This window comes from Eptesicus fuscus, chromosome 3, assembly GCF_027574615.1.
Source record: "Eptesicus fuscus isolate TK198812 chromosome 3, DD_ASM_mEF_20220401, whole genome shotgun sequence".
In the NCBI taxonomy this organism is placed as follows: domain Eukaryota; kingdom Metazoa; phylum Chordata; class Mammalia; order Chiroptera; family Vespertilionidae; genus Eptesicus; species Eptesicus fuscus.
In genome coordinates, this window is record NC_072475.1 from 25,954,161 (window position 1) to 25,961,702 (window position 7,542).

Sequence of the window (7,542 nt, forward strand, 5' to 3'; positions counted from 1 at the left end):
GGAAAAAGCACTTTTTATCTTTTCTTGAAACATGTAGCCCTCTGGGTCAAATTTTACTTTTCCTACTTGTGAAATAGATTAAGAGTACACGTAGTGGTTAGCTTTCCTCTGAACTCTACTGTGAGAAGAATAAAAGTGATGGAGTCTGCTGATAGCCCCCTGCCACTTGACCTACGTGCTGCTATGACAACAGGGAGTGATGGGCAATGTAGGAAAGTGGCCTGCTGGTTCCTTATCCAAAAGCGCAATGGCTTGCTGGCTCCAGGAAAGCATTGGCGTGCTGACAGGCCCAGGTCTCAAAAGTGGCAAGAGAATCTAAAAACCTGTATCTTTACCCAGGAGAGAACATTTTTTGTTTTTTTTGGCGGGGAGGGGGGAGGGAGGAGCTGAAGCTAAGACTATTTTTTTAAAATACCCTCTGGTAAAGGGTGGGGATACATCAACCAGATACAACTCTTAATCCAACATTTTTGAACCTCCGTTTTTAGAGATTTAAATGTCTTCAATAAAATCAAATACTTTAAAAAGCAAATAATATGCCCACATGCAAAAGAATGAAGTTCAAATGTTACCTTACATGATATATAAAAATCCACTCAAAGTGGATTAAAGAACTAAATATAAGACCTATATAGCTGGAAGGAAACTTAAAGATTCATGACATTAGATTTGGCAATGAGTTCTTAGTTATGACAACAAAAATATAGACAACAACAACAACAAAAAATAGGCAAATGGAAATTCAGTGTGACAAGGAAACAGCACAGCGAAAAGGCGACCTGTGGAATGGGAAAAATCATTTCACATCATCTTTGATGCGGTCTTAAGATGCAGAGTATATTAACAACTTCTATAACTGAACAATAAAAGACTAATAAGCTTATTTAAAAGTAGTCACAGGACTAAAATAGATATTTTTACAAATAAGATACACAAATGACTAAGAAGCACATGAAAAGATGTTCAACACCCTTAATCACTAGGGAAATCCAAATCAAAGCCATAATGAGATACTACCTCAAACACATCAGGATTGTGACTATCAAAATAATAGAAAATAAAGTGATGATAAGAATGTGGAGAAGCTGGCACCCTTGAACACTTTTTGGAATGTAAAATGGTGCAGCTGTTATGAAAAACAGTTTGTGGGTTCCTCGGAAAATTAAAAATAGAATCATTATGTGTTCCAGCATTCCCACTTTTTGATATACATCCAAAATAACTCAAAGCAATATTAAAAAGATATTTTACAAAGACCCATATTTACAATATTACAAAGCAATATTACAAAGACCCATAACACCCATATTCATCACATGTGTGTGTGTGTTTTCTTCACAATAGCCAAGAGGTAGAAGCAACCCAAATTTCTATTAATTAATGAATGGATAAAGAAAACATTGTATATAATACAACACAATATTGTGCAGCTTTAAAAAGAAGGACTTCTGTCACATGCTACAACATGAATGACTTTCAAGGGAATTTAAGAAAAATAAGTCAGTCACCAGAGCATAAATACTGTATACCACTTATTTGATATATCTAATGTAGTCAAAATTACAGTAACAGAAAAATAGAAAGGTGATTAGCAAGGGCTAGTGAGGAGGGAGAATTAGTGGTTAGTGGATTTGCATTGTAAGAAAAGAAAAATGTTTTCTTTTCATTCTATTAAGAATTTAGCAAAATTTATTTAATCAATCCCATATTGACAGACTTTTAGGGTATTTTAAAGTTTTTAATTTTTACAAACAATAGTGTAACTAAAATTTTCTTTTGATTTCATCATTGCATATTTTTCTCAAATTTATTTCCTTAGGATAAATTTGCCAAAGGGAATACCTGGGTCAAATATGTAAATCCAGTTAAGGATTTTGATATGTTATTACCAAGCCACCTTCCAGAAAAGTTATACCAATTTATAATCCTGCTAAGCAGTGTTTAAGTAATACAATAAGGATCAAATATTTACTCTTTGGAAACTCAGCTTTTCATAAAATATTTCTTGAGAATGTGGTTAGCATAAACATGTTTAATGTCAACCACTCCCTTCTGGGCATGTCATTATCCAGCAACAAATATGGGATTGTGGGGCATTAAAACCAACGATGCCATCATGTACAAGTCAAAAGCTCTAAGGCTAACAAATAATCTTCAATTGAAAAATCAGGAGGCTCTTGCTAGGTAGCTGGTTTATTTGAAAAACGTTTTCAAGATCTGTTGTGCAACAATGTGAGGGTACTTAACCCTATTGAACTTTTCACTTACAGTAATTAAGATGGTAAATTTAATACATGTTTTTACCACAATAAAAATGTACCATATTTCAGAGCTGTGTCATCTGCATAATCATTACAATTTGGAAAACATTGTAAGGTTTCATTTAATTACCCCCTGGCCTTTCTTTGACTATTGAATGCACAATGTATTTATAAAGAAGTCATTTTTATTAAACTATAAAGAAAGATGGACATAAGGATCAGGCACAAAGAATTTGACATAGAAGATTTTACCAATGCTTTATTACTGAACCAATTTTAATGGTATAAGAATTTAACTAAATACATAACCCAGTGAACCCTCATAAATTTGTTTAGTAAGTAGCCACTTCTAAAGGGAATACTGTCCATGATACCTCTGTAGAAGCTTGCCAATAGCATTAACAGAAAATAAAAGTATGCTTTCTGTAATACCCAAGATCAGTACTGACTTACCAAGTTCTGCTCTGAGTTTTGACACTCAAACTGTGCCAACAGGTTCAGATATTGAAAAGTGCTAGTTTTACAAAGGTAAGTGGCACTCTAAGACATTTTATTTTTGCAAGTATAGAGAAGGGAAATATAGGGTTAAACATTTGGGACACTTTCATGAATGCTGTTGGAATAAAGTGGGTTTTATACACATACAACACACACACACACACACACACACACACACACACACACACTCACACACTCACAATCCAGCATTGGCTTGTCTATCCCTACTAATATTTTACTAATATTTTTGGTTTCCAATTGTAATACCACTTATTGCATTGAAAAATCTCAAGCCCTTTCCCTCTTAGGGAATGCTACCTCTCTATCTCTGCCTGTTTAATTCTCTTCTTTTTAGGAAGTTATTCCTAGAAATGGCAAATGATCTTTTCATGAAATCTATATAATCCCAACATGTTGAAAAATATCTAAACTCAAAGGGATGTCTAAAGAACATATTATTGCTCCTGGTGTTGAATCCTGCAAATTCAGGGGAAAGCTGCATTCTTCCCTGACCACAAGCAATGGACAATCACAGTTTGGAATGAGAATATTTTTAATGAACTATTTCAAAATCCCCATCTTGATACTGCTTATGGTCCTCCTTAAAATATGGGGAACAGTATTTGCTGTAAAGGTCAATTAAGCTAGTCTTACTTGGAAGTACAGTTGACCTTTAAATAACACAGGTTTGAACTGTTCAGTTCCACTTAAAAGCAGATTTTTTTCAATAAATAATCTAAATGTATTTTCTCTTCCTTATGATTTTCTTTACATTTTCTTTTAGCTAGCTCACTTTATTGTAATCTTATAGTATGTAACATATGTAGCATACAAAATATGTGTTAATCAACTGTTTGTTAGTGGTAAGGCTCCAGGTCAACAGGTAGGGTCAACAGTAGGTTGTTAGTAGTTAAAGTTTTGGGGGAGTTTAATTATTTAACTTCCATCATATTCACATGTAATAGTAGAAGCATGTGGTCTTATATTTAGCATCTTTATTTTTAAAAATGTTATTACATCAATAATAATTAGAACCAGGAACCAAAATATTTAATAAGCCATGCCTCATTACAATTTTGGAATAACCATGATTAGGGTTTTGTTTTTTTTTTTTATATTGACAAAGAATCAGCTCAATTGTTTAGTGTTTCTTTTATTTAGATTATTTGCTTAATTTCTGTCTGCATTGATGGTGGTCCTTTAAAAATAATATATTCTTTATAAACTCTGTTTATGAATGAAAGAATCAATGTAAAACAGCCAATTTTTCCAAGCAAAGAAAATATAAATATTCAGCTAAGAAAAGTAGATATTTGATGCAAAACATGATGATAAGGCTATAGAAAAACCCAATCATTGCAACTACATAAAAATAATGAGGTTGTTTTTCATTCCTCACTTTTCACTGGTATAGAAGCTACAAATCGAAACAGAAAGATCTCAGGAATAGTCATAGGTCATTACCCACACCTGGAAAAATATTTTTGCATCTCTAAAATATGAGTAGTAATAGGTTAGGAAATATTTGGAAAGATCACACAACGATTACATGGATGTCTATTTTAATACATACTGTTACCAAACTAATTGTGGTCAGAACTACATATTGTTTTATGTTCCTAACCAAATATTTTTCTCATTTACTAAGATCACGGTTACTTTACATTAATAGCACATTTCTATAAGGACAGATTTACAACAAACTTCCTTAACAAGTAATTAGTAATGGATACTAAACAGATAAGAATCAAAGGTTTTTAAAGTAGATTTCTTTCTAATTTCATCCTAATTATTTATTCTGCGTGTATATTAGTTTAAATGAATGTTCTATACTCAGAGTCATAAAAGGCTATAAAATACATCCTTTTTATCCCTGGTTCCAGGGTAATTGCTAATGACTACTTCTCTAATATGCATCATAAAATTCATATATTCAGAGCTCCTGTTTTAAATTCTAAGTTTCCAAAGGAAAATAATTTTAAAAAATGTTACCCCATTCTTCTTTAAATTGTAAAATAAAATAAAAATAGTTAAGTTCTAGCTTGGAGTTACTTTTGTGTCTACCTTGGGACTTGAGAAAAAGGAAAAAATAAAATAAAAAGGGAAATCTACCTAAGAATTCCTAATGTCAATCACTTCATCACATAGATTTGAGACCTAAATCCATTCTACCTGTGCAGTAATTTAAAAAAAACAAAATGAATGAAAAGGCACATTAATGATAAGGTACATCATTGCCCATCATATGATGTGGTGCAAAGGGCAATTCACCACTGTGGTCATTTTTCCTCAAACCCATTATCCCAGTCCAACCATGAGGAAAACATCCAAGTACAAATTGAGAAACATTACATAATATCTGACCAGTAATCCTAAAAATAGCCAAATCCTCCCAACCAAAACAAGATGGGGAAACTGCCACCCATCAGAGGAGGCGAAGGAGATATGGCAAGTAAATGCAGTATGGTGTCTCGAGTGGGACACAGGAAAAGAAAAAAAAAAGATATTAGTAATCACACTAGTAACATCTACCAGCAAATAAAGCCTGGAATATAGTAATGTACCAATGGCAGCTTCTTAGTTGGAACTAATGGACCATTCTAACATACAAGATGTTACAAATGAGGATAATAACTGAAGTATATGGGGACTCTCTTTGCTATATTTGCATCTTTTCTGTGATTCTAAAGTATCCTAAAATACTTTATTTAAAAATGCAACAAAAGCCCAGGTTTACAATAAAGTTGAAGATAATCTTGAGTTTTTAGTACCACCAATATATGGTAGGAGCAAAATCAAGTTCTCTCTTGAGAAACATATTCCCAAACAAGGTTTTAAAAATGTCCACAGATCCCTGGCCATGTGGCTCAGTTGGTTAGAGCATCTTCTCAAATACCAAAAGGTTATGGGTTTGATTCCAGGTCAGAGCACATACCTAGGTTCTAGGTTGCAGGTTTGATCCCTAGTCAGGACAATTATAGGTGGCAACTGATCAATATATCTACCTCTCTTTCTCTCTCTCAACATACCCTTGGGTGAAGATTTTTTAAAATGTCCATAGAAAGAGTTTGAAGGAAAATGGATTCATTAAAAAAACAAAAAAAATAAAAAGGAATGCCAAACACTGAAGAAAACAAACAGATTTAAATCAGTCTTCAAAAACCTGGGACAGCTATTGGATTTATTCAAAACAGTATATTCAGTTGAACCATAATGTTACTTATTTCATATCCTTTACCATAATTTAATGAGTACATTTACTTTTGTCTTTGTGATTTACAGGCTTCACCTAGGAATGGAGCTCAGAGCCCCTAACCCCCCTTATTTGGGTGTGAAGTATAGGTTACTATAATTGGATGCCTTCCATAAAATAGTGATAAATCAAGCCCTGGTATGGTAGCTCTATTGGTTAAAGCATTATCCTGATACACCAAGCTTGTGGGTTTGGTCTCCAGTCATGGCACATACAAGAAGCAGCCAATGAATACATATGATGTGGTGCAAAGAACAATTCACCACTATGGTAAAAAAATTCTCTCTATCCATTTCCCTCTTTCTAAAAATCAATAAATTAAAATGAAATAGTGATAAACAGAGAAATCAAATCCACTTTCTTTACCATGTGTCACAATTCTTCTAGTGGTTTACTGCTATTCCTAGCTCTCTCCTTTCTAGGAACACAAAGTTAGTGATAGTTGATTGTGAAGTTTTGGAGATTTTACTTTATTTGCTAGATAAGTTAGTGGCTGACAGAAAATCTGAGGCTTCCAGGTCAGAGACAAAGCATTTATTACCAATGAAAAAGCAGCAACAGCCAAAAGTAACATCATAGCATCTGTCCCAATCCATGCAGGGAATCATGGTGAGGGCTAGATGGTATTTGCACATGTTTTGGAATGCAAGATGGGAGTGGAATGCTGAGTTTAGGAGACTTTGATGTTGTAGAGCAGGGGTGGGGAACCATTTTTTTGCCAAGGGCCATTTGGATATTTATAACATCATTCCAGGGCCATACAGAATTATCAACTTAAAAATTAGCATTCTATATTAGGTCAAACATTTAATTAACTCACCCCTAATGCCTCGGCAGGGTCAGACCAAATGATTTTCAGATGTTCCCACCACTAGTATGGAGGGTGCTGGTACCAGACCTACCTCTGGAAAGATAAACTATTATTCTCTACAAATGGAAAGAAAATGTCTATTTTTACTACCCCAACTCATCTCTAAAACTTACTGGAATGTTTTTATACTGACATCCTTAACTTAGCTGTAAATCCCTTAGCTCACATAAAGAAATGGGAACTGTTTTCTCTCAACAGTTAGCCGTGGTCTTATGACCGGCTTTGCTTAATGAATGCTGAGTGAGAGTGATGGAATCTTTTAAGAATCAGTAAGTGATTCACTGTGTTCAATTCTCTTTCTTTGGTGACCAGCAAAAATCTAGATGACAGATGTTACAGCAGACGGCTTTCCAAAATAGGCTAAGACATGAAACAAAACCTCTGGTAAACCATACACACATAAACACACGGTCACAAAAAACACATTGTTATTTAAGCTACTAAGTTTTTAAGAGGTCAGTTCTTTGTTATGCAACGTAATTTAACCTATTCTAACGGATGCACCATGGAAATTAAGTATCATGTTTTCTGTGTTCTGGCTCCATTCATGTTTTTTACTTTCTGATGCATCTCTTTGTAAAAGACAGACAATAATACCATGTCCAAAATATTTGGTAGTTCTGCATTCTTTTCCTTTGCTCAGTCTTTATCTTACCTAT